The 13,661-nt window shown below is 38.7% G+C and overlaps 1 pseudogene; it reads left to right on the top strand.

The window, feature by feature from the left end:
* The first annotated feature begins 9,353 nt into the window (after window positions 1-9,353).
* On the top strand, window positions 9,354-9,929 carry LOC142079921 (large ribosomal subunit protein uL29-like; annotated as a pseudogene).
* Window positions 9,930-13,661: the final 3,732 nt, after the last annotated feature.

Raw genomic sequence — 13,661 nt, 5'->3', positions numbered from 1 at the left:
AAAGACAACACAAGGAGAAAAAGTGTGTAAGATGAGTGCCAAAGTCTGTGGAGGAGCACAGATAGACTCATCCTGGAATGGAGAAGGCGGCCTCCCACCGTTAGAGCCTGATGCTCTGGAATAACCTGGTAGGACAAGTAACACAGACCAAAAACCACACTGCTTGAGATCGCATTTCTGAAAAGAATAATATGGCAGGGTGTGATAGCAGATGTTTGGACCCCAGGCTTCCTTTCCCAGCTTTGTCTTTTATTGGCTTAAAAAGACTAGGAGTTAAAGGAGCATCCTATGGCTCTTTTTTGCACAAAATGGAGTTTTCACATTCATTGAATATAAATGACTGTCTAGATAACTCCTTTCCAATGCATGTTTCTTTTGTTTCAGATTTTCAGTCCTGTCATCACGATCTTTCAGGTTTTCATAATGAGCAGCTGTTGCATTTTTGCATAGAACTTGTTTCTGTGCAGAAAGTTTCTGATCATGCAAGCTGCTGACCTCTGCTTGGTTTCGGTAGTGAATCCCTGAATGGGATTTCATGAAGTGCTTATTAGAAGGAACTTTTAGTTGCTTGGTAAACTGGCCACCATATTTCACAAGTGATTGACGTATCTATAGCCAGTCTTTTGAGGTAGACTGCTCTAAACCCGGACATTGCAAATAATAGGACTGCTTTTCTGCTCATATTGAGAGGACAATTTCCAGTGGAGATTTAAAACTATTACAAGCAAGAACAAGGTAACCTAGATATGTCTTTGAAGGACTATAGGTCATACATGAAGAGTTCGCATTTTGGTTGCTGTTGTCAAAGCTGAAAGAGTGGGAAGAACCTAAAAGTGCTGCAGATGCAGACGTTAGTGTCTCAGACCTATGAAAGTTAAATTATGCCATCCATTTGCCAGATACGTAGTATAGCTACACGAAGGAAATGGCCAGCGTGCTGCTAAGTTATAATAACTTCTTGCACTACAGGTTGTACAAGTTGGAGAATTACATTTGAATTTATCCCAAGTTCAACTTACATCTGGTTAGGGCAAGAGCAATAAGAGCTTAAAGGTTGATAAATTAGGTTTGATATATCCCAGAACCTTAGACCAACAGCTTCTAGTTTCCCAGGTGAATCTCTATTAAGTTTTGTTTCAGTGTGCAGACCTCACTCAGCGGAGACTCTCAAAATAGAAACAGTGTACGGATATTAAAATCGTTCTGGTCACACTTTTATGGTGCATAGCTTTGCTTGTAAGCACTGGCCATAATTTACTTCATTTTATAGTTGCATGGTCTTTTCATATCCCATTTGTTTAGCTGCCTGCCTTCTTCCAAGTCAAAGGGGCTGCTTTTCAGTGGTGAATATTTTCCCATTTGAAAAAAAAAAAGAACCAAAAACATTTTGGGATCATTCATGCTGAGAAACATTGTAAATATAAAAGTGCTTTCATGACAGCTAGCTGGCTGTGATGAGAAGCTAAACAAAAACATTTGAATACAAAACATTTTCAGTGACATAATTTCCTTTCAGTATTTTTTGGAAAGATTTTATGAGGACAAAACTAATTTTTGTGGTCAATTATATGCTTTTATTTTAAGTCTAACTGGATACAGAATTATGCAACAGAAGTCCTTCTGTCTGATTCTTCCCAGACATTGGCAGGAATAGGCTTACTGGTTGCAAATTTTCAGTGGGGCAAAAAATCCAGTGAAGTGAAAACAAAATGCTGCACCTATCTACTGAGCACAACAGATTATCAATAAACAAAATAAAGCAAGCCCCTTTCTGGGGAAAAATATGGAGAACATACTTCGAGTGACTGACATTTCTTTGCTCCTGTCTCCTCACTGATTTCAATGGAGTTCAGCAGGGCAGAATGTGCAGTAGCATGATTCATGATGTCACACTTCATAGATGAAAATATTGTAATATACGGATTTCCTCCAATGGTGCCTACTGTCGCCCCAGTCTTGCTTCTTTTCCCGACTCTTCTAATTATCCAGTAAGGATTCATTTTCATCCTTCCCAAGGTAACAATAACCCATAATAAATTACATCCCTGAGAATAATGTGGATTCCCAACTTTTTTTTCAATTGTCCTGGACTTTCCTCAGGGCTGTTGTAAACTTTTCTCCCAGAGTAACCTCCAAATAACATTTAAATAATAAATAAGGAAAATCAAGCTTCTTTTCCCCCTGATCTTGACGTTTTGGTCTTTCCAGCATCTTTCCACAGATCTTCATCCACTCTTTTCAAAGGTTTTCCAGCCATTTGGTTCTAGTTTCTGTACTCTGCCGCATGACGATCACTCTTACCCTGATTTATGGTTACCGCTGTTGATGAAGACGACTTTTATCCCCTGAGTTTCACTACTGTGAGCAGAGAGATTGCACTCCATTTTATATTCCTCAGCCATGGGTAGGTGTGCCTGGTGGGGTGAACGGAACTCTGAGGACCGTGCTCGGTTCGGTTTCGTTCTGCCCGCCTTGCCCGATACAGGGTTCAAAGCTGAAGAAGCAGAGTGGAGAATCAACCCACTCCTATCCTTCCCACACCAAGTAAAAAAGCCCCAAACAAATCTATCACTTGGGTGATAGAAGCAGCTCTGAAGAAAGTAGGCACACTGTGACTTTGGCTCTTTTTCTGAGCCCTACTATTTAGATCATTGCCATTTTAAGAGCCATATGGAAGGAAAATCATATTTAGGACCATGTTGTGAAGTCTTTTTGCAAGACGAGTTATTTTGGGAGCAAAGGTGTTAAAAATAATGATGATAATGATAAACTTGATGAACTAAGAAACAGTGTACCTTCATTTTCAGAGAAACAAAATTGAGATCCCAAACTCTCCTAGCACGTTGCTGAACCTTTATTGCAAAGCCCACAGCCCAACTCAAACTCCACGCCCAGTGAATCTGGTCACTGGGGAGAAGAGTTTCACTGGGAGAGGGACAGTGTCTCCGTGACTTCAGCTTCCTCCACTGGGCGGCTGGGGTGGCTTTCCTGATTTTGATGACCAGGTTCTAGGACAGGGGCTGTAAATAGCCACAGAAAGAAAATGTTTATGCTTGACCAAATTAAAACTTTACACAATGGGTCATCAAAAAGGCTGAAATATCCAGCTACTTGTATTTTGTTTTTACTTATAAAACTAAAATTGATAACCCAGACTCTCAGGACACTGAGCTGCTATGCAGCAGCGGCAGCAGGAGCAGCCATATTTTAAAGAACACTAGGGAAAGCAGTTAGGCAGAGATTTCTTCCTACGCTCAGTCTTGTTCCCTGTCACCTTCTGTTCCTTCTTATATAAGGATTGTCTAATCTTCATCCTGAAGTGTTCGTGCTTTTATTAAGGTTTTATGCTGACAGATCTCAAGAGTTATTGGATAACTCGGCAAGACATATGTACAGTTAATTAGAAATGAATGTGATATTACATCAAAAGGCTTCAACTGTTAAGTTTTAAATGGTTATAATTAACTTGCTCTTTGATTCTGAGCTGGATTGACTAAAGAGACAATGAAGGTCAATTTCCGTTCACTTGAAAAAATAAAAAAATAGAATAGCCATTAATTTAAAAAAACCCCAAACTCTCAATTGTGAAGCTGTTCAGTTATGCTGTGCTGCCTTGATGTGAAGGCAAGGCAATGAAAATCCTTTTAATAGGCACTCCTGTTGTCCTTTATTATAAAAATACGGAGTCCGATTCACTTGATATGGGAAAGAAAAAGGAGAGTCCGGTCAAAGTTATTTAGTCAGCTTTATGCAGATTTAGATTTGATTTTAAGATTCCCAAGCTAAGAAAGACTTTTAAGTAGTGCTTTTTCAGGTGAAAATCCGTATTAAACTTTTAGAATTTGCAAATATAGCTGGTGGTAGTGGTTTTATTTTTTAAAAATTACAGATTTTCCGTATTTCAAAACATTACTATTTTATTATCTAAATAAACACATAAACTAGTTTTTAAATATGTATGTAAAATTGGAACCCCTCCACCCTCAAAAGCCCTCTTCACCAGACCCTACATGCATAAAACTCAGTTATTTCCACTAGAGGAAATACGATGCCTGGCCTTTTGCATTTTTCTACCCATCTCTTTTGGATATATTTATTCCCAGAGAAGTAGCTACCTGTGTTTGAGATTTGCTTACTGCTTTGTTTAATCCTGAGGGGATGCCATTAGCTCCTTTGACATCACATGAAAAGGGCCAATGCAAAGCATAATCACATCATTAGGACAACTACAAACACACTTATTCCTCAACAGTGCAGCAGAAGGAAAATACAATGTAAACACTAAAATCCTGACTGAATGCTTATCAAAGTCTGTGGTTGACTTTTGATCTGGCAGAAGAAGCTTGGCTGTGCAACCTTAGTTATTCCTGCTCTCCAAGTAATGCGACAGCCAGAGGATCTCTGTGGGTGGCAGCAACACTGAAATCAGCAGCACAGGCTGATTGCTCATGCCACGAATCTTTTTAAGACTGTGTTCTTTAAAACAACACCAATAAAAGTTTGTTCATGCTGCAACAGAAAATGTCTGCACTCCTGCTATTGCTATCAAAGGTAAAAATGAAGGAAATGGAGCCTATAACTTCTGGTCTATCCCGAACCCCACATCCCATAGTGCAGATTATCCTGTATATAGTGCTTATCATCAAGTAGGATCATGAGGTACTTGGAAAATTCCAGTATCAACTTTGTGTTGGATTTTCATGAGCAGATTTGCCAGGGCTTGCGGGAGGGACTCGCAGGAGATGAACAACTGCAGCCCCAACCCCTTCGCAGGAGAGGAAGCATCCAAGTCTGGAATTTTTTGTCATAAGTTTTGGTGCTGTGGGAAGGTGACTGTGGATACAGGAGTTCATAAAAAAGCATGCTGGCATAGCATTAAGACCTATAAAGGTTTCTGGCCGTAGTCTGTACATTATTAAAGTGAATGTACTGCTAAAAAAAGGTTGAAGGACACAGAACAACACTGTACAGCCTTGTAGGATAGGGAATTCACAGTACTACTATGATGGAAACAAAGTTTTAGGAAAACAGAATACTGTAATTATCCAAACTGGAATCTTGCCAGGGCACTAGAGTTGACATCTTTGCAGTGGGATATTTTTATGACCCCTAAAAAAACAGTTTCAGTCCTATGCCTCATCCACTAGGCAGCACCGGGCCCTAGCTTGAAAAGCACGTTCCTAGTTTCTCTATTTAATATGTGAAGAAAGAGCGTTGCTGATGATTTCACTAATGTTTCCTTTGATGATCCCATTTCAGTTTCGAGATCTGACAGGAAAGAAATCTGAGCTAATACAACCGCAGGTTTTTTATAACTTCTTTGCATATAATTTTCTCATGTTTTAAAATAGAGCTCATTGCACCTGCATTACAATTAAAATATCTTTATTTGGCTGTTTTGTAGATACAACCTGAGATTCGTATCTAGATCCTTATTTAGATATCCGCTTTGTATCTCAGAAATAAGCAGTGGGAAAACTTGAGCATTCAGTGCTATTAATGCTGAACTTGTGGGATTTCTGAATCTGAATGAGAGCCCGGTGACCTCGGCCAAGTCTGACAACACAGAGCTGAAGCTGGAGAGACCTGTTAAATATCAAACCATTCCCTTTGTTCTCACAGGAGTGTGCCTTATGAGTTCAGGTGAGACTGAAGGCTCCCTGGAAGTGGACTTTCTATTGTGGACCTTGAGTAAAGTTTTGATTTTCAACTGTGTGCCACCAGATTCACTTCGATTCGTGCCGAGGCAGGTGCCACAAACCCAGAACTGCAACGGTCTCCGACTGGGTGGGCAGAAAGCTTGGAATAACACTTGAGAGAATATCTTGAGCCATAGGGAGTGTTAATAGGCAAATAGATTTCCTCTGGGAAATTTTTTTTCCTTTTTACTTGCTCCAGAGGGGTTTCTGTCTAAGAAAATGCTTCATGGTACTTGGCAGATGAGAATGGCCCTTAGGAAATACATCTTCTGACTGTGCTAGCCTGCACATATTTGACTTTACACGTTTTCCTAGGAGGACCAGGGCTGGAAGGGGAAGGCTTTAGGCAGCATATTTGCATGCTTAACAGAGGAATAAATCAGAGTATCTGCAAGAGTTTCTAAATCAGCCTCATCCTATTATACTTTTTCTACTTTCACTCTGGAAGTCTCTCCTCACCTGGAAGCTGGGGCTTTCAAAAGGTTAACAAAGAAAATGATGTGATGCCAGTATTTTGTTTAACAGGCAAAAGAAATTATAAAGCTGAGGATTAACTAAGTTTAAATCTTCATTTAAAAAATGGTAACTGGTTGAAGATTTTAACTTTGCACAGCATTTCTCCCCCTTTTTGTATGTAGATGGAAGTCTGTACAGCATCCTTTTGAATTCTTCTGTCATGCTTTATGTGAATATGGTGTGTATGTATAAGTGTTTATTAATTTTAAAATGTAAATAGCTGTTAATATTGGAAACTGTAATGAACTGTTCATATTTTAGATGAGCTTAAACCCTTTTACTTATTTTCTTGTTAGTTGAGTACATTTTAAAAGATTTTATTTCAAAATTCATTGTTTCAATACACTTAACTTTAAAATCCAAGGTAGCTGAAAATGATATAGTGGATTGTACAGTGTATAGTATGTATTCATCAGGTGCTCTTAGAGGTCTACATATTTTAGAAGAAAAAAATCAAAGAAATTGTTTGTAACTTGTACCCATGTTACAAAAACTAATTTGGATTGTAAACTGTGCTGCAATTTTAAAATTAGACTAATTCTTTAGGATCTGTGCTACTTGTGCACTTTTTTGCATTCCTCACTCTGTATTTACTGGACAGTAATTATAAAATGCATGCTTTTTTTCTGTCCTCATACATGTATATGGCACACTATATAGCAAAGACAAGTTATGTTGTAGAACGAGGAGGTTGGCTATCAAGCTCATTACACAGAGCTTGCTTTCTAAAATAAAGGACAGAACAAGGTAAGAGCTGAACTCCCTTTAGCTTAAGATCAAACTCTCTTTAGATTTAAGCTTATTTCTAAATGATATAAACCAAACAGAGATAAGCCTTGTGTAAATGAGCTTTTGCATAGCTTTTTGTATCAGTTTAACTAAATTAAATGCAAACCTTAAATAAAAGCATATAACTTTCCATCTAGAGAACTCTTGGCTGAGTATTTTGTTGGCCTAATATGCTAGTAGATATTTACTACTTTTCTCATTGTTATCCTTAATTTGTAGCATATTGTGTAAATGCAATTTATACTTACATATCATATAAATAGCTTTTGTGGTCTAGCATGTCATATACAAAGCAATATGCATGCTAAAATAGATTATCCATGTGTGGCTAATTGCAAGAGAGTGCAACACATATATTGTTGTGTGCTCTTGTAATTAAAGATAGGAGTGCAATGCACAAGTAAAAAAAGAGTAAAGACATACATTCAATGTTGGTTTTATGTATTTTGTATGCTTTGTCATATCCTCTTAATATTCTGTAGTTACTGGAATCTGTTAAATATTTTAAAGATAATGCATTTAGGCAAGTTGTTAATCCTATAAAATGCTGTGGAAACAATTTTCACAGGTCTTCTTTGGAAGCAAAGGCTTACTTTGAAAAAGGTGATGTGGGACTGAATCTGAGAGCATTCTTGTAATACTGCAATTATATATCTGCATACCACTCTGGAACTACGTAGTTCCAGGTTGGAAATGATAATTCAGTGTTTCTGTGATTGTTTCAATAAATACATTTTACTTGCTCAGCTTTATTATGTATAATTCATGTTCTCTGGATAGGACTTTACTTTTTCACAGTGTTTTTAACTTACCTACCAAGCCAAGGACAGAAACCTGCAAAAACTCTTGTGATAAAGAAGACTCTTTACCTTGGAGATTATAAAATACAGCACTATTTTTTCTTGCAGACTAGATTAATCTGCTTAATACATACAGAATTGCAGACAGAATTATGAAAATAATTGGTATCAATTATCACACTAGCATTACAGCAGAAAGATTAAAGGGCAAGTGAACAGAATGTCCTGGCTGCTGTTATTACGTTCCTCTTAACAGTTTCATATTTTCTAATAACCTGGACTAAGAGGAAAAAAAGGAAGAAGAAAATCCTCCAGCTTATTGTGAAATATCTGTGATGATAGTTTCCTTGAAGCGAAGATTTTTAGCTGTGCATAGTTCATGACCTTTAGCAAATCTGAACTGTAAGATGATGTAAAGATTAATAATTGATTTAGTTTTCATTACATTAAAAACATGGCAAGCGAGATTAGTAATGCAAATTTGGTCATTAAGAAAATTAATTCAAAAAAAAAAAAGAAGAAAAAAAACCCCTCTTTTTTTCTTAGCTGAAAAATGTTTGGACAGCAAACTGTCTCTACAGTGGAGAGAGAGTCCTCTGTGGGAGTTTTGGCAGTCTGTGGTATGTGTCACTCCTCTCAGCAGAGCCAACTTTAGATGCTCTTTTAGCTGAAAAGTCCGTTCTGGAGTCACAGAGCATCTTTCTGTTCTGGGAAGCTCCCCAGAACAGGAAAAGGGATGACGTGCATTCACCCAGTCCCGGCTGCGGTCCTAGACCTCCTTGCATATCACTGCTTCCTCCTCTTGGCCTCCCTCATCCCTTTCCATGCATGGGGAGACCTGCAGAGAAAGCAGGGAAGCACGATCTCTTTTAGATGTGCAGCTGGTGGAGAAAATACGCATATTTGCAACATTAAACCTAAATATCTCATGATATGGAAGGTCTAATGCATGTACTGCCTGCAGAACAATGCAGAAAACCTTTCCCTTTGCTATCATCACTTTACCTTTGACTAAGCTGATGTTTTTTCAATATTTGATTAGGTGTGTAGAGCTGTTAGCTGTCTATTAGTGTTTGTTTCAATGTAACTTTGGGTTGTGTGTGACACATAGCACATCTTTTGCAAAAGTTAAGCAAAAAAAACCTGGCAGCTAGTTTTACTATAGATGCAACTGCTAAAGTCCTTAATTGCCCGTCAGATAAAACTCTATCACTTGGAAAATTTTGCTAGACTAGATGTCAGTGACAGACTGGTGCTGTGTGTGCATGTGTAGAAAATCCCATCAAAATATTTTAGCTGCTATTGAGAATATGGTTGGGGAAAATGCATTTAATGAAGTCAAAAGTCTTCGCTTACTTTCTCTTCAAATACGCAGCACTCTAAAATCCCTACATTTATGACTGTACTGCATCTCTTCCCCTGTCAGGGTGGTGAGCAGGTCTCACAGGCTAACAGCCTGGGCTTGAGAGGATGAACCCAGATTTGCAATGGGTCCTCTTCTCGCTTGGTGTCTGCCTTTTGTGCTTGGAGCCATGCTGCTGCCACCATCATGGCAAAGGTCAAGGCCTGACATCTACAAGGGAAGGATGAAGAGGAGCTGCTGATGCAACTGGATGACCAGAAGCTGGAGCAGGCTCAACACCACATGGTGAGGGTCCTGGGGGAAAACGATTTCAAACTCTCCAAGATACATGTGGTCTCCAAGTCCATTGCTAGAGCCGCGGCTGTTATCAGTCAGTACCAGCAGGAGAACTTGAGGCAATTTTACAAAGGCAGAAAGCACAAGCCTCTTGAGCAGTGGCCCAAGATGACACATGGTTGGCGACAAATGCGAAACGAGCACAAAGACAGTCTGAGACCAAAAACCATCAACAAAAGGAACAGAAAGCTATATCCTATCCAGAGGTTCACTGTTGGGGCATTAAACTGCTGTGTATTAGTGTTCTTAATTATATTGGATAAGTATTCCCTCACGAAACAGAAGGTTGCTTTTGGGGGAGAAAAGGATTTTCCCAGCTGGTTCGTGCAGCAAGGAGAAGGCAACTGGCTGCATAGACCCACTGAGGAAATCTACAGAAGGACATTACTGGATTTAAATGCAGAATGGGAAGAAAATCTTGTGTAGGGAAGAGAGAAGGAAGAGATAAAACTTATAGGATTAGGCAAAAGCCTAACAAGAAGAGAGCAAAACTGACGCTGACAGGCTGGAAGTCAGAGGAGAAAGGGCAAGTAAGATCGCAGGTGAGGCATATTTTGGAAGAAGATGCTGGAAGAAGAGCTTGGGAAAAGATGTCTGTAAGTGGAAGTCTTACAGATAACACCCAGACTAGAAGACATCTAGCAAAGGACAGGGATTGGGAAAAGGCACACTTCTTGGAACAAGGTAGCTGAGCAAGGCTTAGAGCCAGACAGAGACTCCCTGGATGAAGAGACAGGGATCAGGAGACCTGGGAAAAGCAAAGCAGTAACGGCAAGGATGCTCCAGATTATGCCTCGAGGAACTGGTTAGTGGCGGATGTCTGTAGAGAAGAGTGAGAGGTTCCAGCTCTGCAAAAGGCACATGTGGGTCTGATTATGGAGCTGCACGCTGGAATTCGGGCTGGTTTCTTTTCGGTTTTTGTTTGTGGTGTGTTGTTTTTCTTCTCTTTTAATCTGGGGCATTACACAAAAATAAACTGTCAAAAACCATTACTGAAGTTGCAGTTTCCGCTAGCTCAGGACTCTGTAATGCGAATCTCTGTAACATGAGTCTCAGTGGCACAGTTCATATGAGCTTACAGTGTCCCTGTACCAATAGACTGCTAAGGCTTTCCCAAGGTAGCAGTTTATATTATTACTTGCTGCTAAAAAGGTACCTGGAACCAAAGAAAATCATGGCTATCACTTTTGCATGAATGTGTATATGTATACATACATATGTACATATATGTGCATATATATGCAGAAAGGGGAAATATATGATGATATAGTTAATATATTTTTTTCATTTACATCATATACGATGGCATAAAGGGGTTCGCACTCGTTCAGATTAAGGATCTGTCTATACTATCAAAAAGCATCTGCTCTTTGACAGTGGCTGCAGCAGATGTCTATGGAAGAATAATCAACTATACAGTCATACTATACTGTCTCCCTCCTTCCCATTTTTCAGGTTCTAGTGATCTATGGCTCAGAGATTTCCTGTGCTGGAGGTGATATCTTAGTGTTTAAGAGTCCTTGATGGATTTTTCTTCCCACCCTCAATATCCTGTGACAATTAATTTCACGGTTTTATACTGTGTGAAAGGATCTCCCTTTACTCGTTTGTACTTGCTGCTTGAAGTTTACTAGTTCCTGTCATATAAGGCACACAAAATTGTTCCCTGTTTGCTGTCTTCCTGCCATGCTTCAGGATTATTCAGATGCTTGTCATATCTCTACCTCCATCACCTCTTTTTCAGACTGAAAAGACCAAGTCAGTGTACCTGCTTGGTACCCTTTGATTGTACTAGTCACGCTTTTCTGTGAGATACTATCATCTTACTCAGAAATGAAAAAATTACATTTGAATTAGATCAGGTAGCCTAAAAAAACCCCAATAAATTTCTTAAGTTCTGCCACAAAATCCTTTTTTGAGTATATACCACATAGATACCAAAACACGATTGCAGAAGTATTCAAAACAGTTTGCAAACTTTTTATAACACTGATTCATTTTACTTCACCTATGTCTTTTAGTATGACTCCATATATAGAAATTTGAAGGGAACCATATGCCCTCCTCCTCCTTCCCTTCATATAACTCAGAATAATTCATTAATATTTGGAAATGTGACAGCTTAGAAGTCTGATATAAGAAACCTTCTTGGTCTACATGCAAGAAACCCATGAATGTTTCTTTACAAATGGGATAAGCCTACAAAGGAAAAAGCTAACAGATTTTAAGTCATGACCATTTTGTATACAGAAAAAATACTCTCATTGTTATAGGAACAAATCTACTAATTTCTAGTCTTTACTCACAGGAATTCGAGGGTACAGATTTCATAATGGAAAGAAAATAATGAATATTCCTAAACTGTGTATTTGATTTTTCCAGTCATGATGTTACTTAAATGGGCAGGGTTTGAAGGTAGTAGTCTCATCAACACTTGCAGAACTGGAAGAATTTGTAGATATGGGGAACCTTTGAGGTAAAATCACCATAAAAAAAGGGAAAACTACTATGATTATATCCCAGGAAAATAGCACTATACAGTTCCTACAAACAGTATGTATCTATGGCTTTTCCTTAATTTTAGCACAGGTAATACTGCCAGGATTTTTTAAAAAATTCTTTTCACTAACTTACTTTTCTCGTAGCACCTTCCTTTAGCTTAATGGCCAAATACTTCCTTTGCTTTGAGGCAATCCACTATTCTCTAGAGAAGGGCTAACCAGAGCCATTCCATGTAATTTGAGTCTTACCCCTAGGGTCTTGCTTTTATTAAAAATCACTGCAGTGATGTTAAAAAGTAACAGTAATGGTAAAAAATCAATGCAGTAACTCTTTTGTAAACTGTTGTCTTTTCTTCTTCCACTGTCAATTACAGTCTATGGTAATTTTATTGTAAAGTAGAATGAAGGCAAGTGGTCCTCTGAAGATGCTAGGCCACCGGTCTCCCTCTTCATTTTCCAGTCAATAAACAAGGGAAAAAAAACTTCCTCGGAGCAGTTCCTCTCTAGCAATGTGTCTCCCACGACTTGGTTCAGAGGTTGTTCGAGGAAAGGCTCAGCAGGCAGTGATCCGAGACGCACTGGGGTGGGGAGAAGGTACTCAACAAACTGAGCAGCTAAGCCTGAAAACAATATATGAAGCTTCTTATATCACTCCTCAAGCAGGTGTGTCAATAAACCCTACATATACCTCTAAACTGCACACAATCCAACCCACTCTTACAAGTATTAAAATGCTGGAAATGCTTAATCTTTAGACCGATCACAGCAAAAACATTAAAAATGTTTGAGAATTAAATCCAACATGAAAAAAATCAAGTTACATTTTCCTTTATGTGGTCTGCCTACTATACTGGTATTGTGAGCAGTTGTGTGTTACTGGAAGTGAATGCAACACAATTAACAGCCACTCTAGAAATATTTTTATACTACTTGATAACTTGAAATTTGTATTTTGAGAAATGATTCCTTCATGTCTCTTTCTAATTGTAGCTGCAGTTTCCAGCTGAGTATTTGTCAGATATTCTTGGTGATAGCACTTTCAGGGTAGAATTCTCTATGGAAATTTCCTCTAGCTTAAATTCCAGTTTGCCTAGTCTCACGCACATGAAACTAAAATAAGCTACCTGTGTGCACACACCATGTTTGTATATTGGTTTGTATACAAATTAAAATTACACGTGATTTTTCCATGTAACAGCTCACAATTACCAGAGAAAAATGTTTTACTGTAAAGTACAGGGTGCTTAATGTTCTTTCTGCACTAATAGCAGCGGCAGATAGAATTGAGGTATCATCCACAGCAAAAAGGTACATACTTCCCCTGGGGTAAACTTTGCTGCATCGCAGGAAAACCACCTTTCTTTTAGGTTGCTAATTCTTATTGAAGCCTGGGGTGCCATTACAAGAGTAATTTATAATCTTTTGGGGAGGTGTATTAGGCAGGATGTCAATATACATTTAGGTGGATTTTATTCTCGGTCATCACGAGCTTTACTTGGTAGAAATGCCTGTTTCCTAGACAGATATAAGGAACTTCTGACTAAGCAGTGTAGAGCACCACCTAGTCCTGCTTCCCATCCCTGCTGTACACTGGTGCATTTTCAGTGAGATGCAGAAAAAGAAGAGGCAGCTCAGAAGCTGACCTGTTGCAAGGCTG

Source organism: Calonectris borealis, chromosome 3 (assembly GCF_964195595.1).
Source record: "Calonectris borealis chromosome 3, bCalBor7.hap1.2, whole genome shotgun sequence".
Classification (NCBI taxonomy): Eukaryota; Metazoa; Chordata; class Aves; order Procellariiformes; family Procellariidae; genus Calonectris; species Calonectris borealis.
Note: the sequence above shows the minus strand (reverse complement) of the source record. Positions and strands in the feature narration are given on the sequence as shown.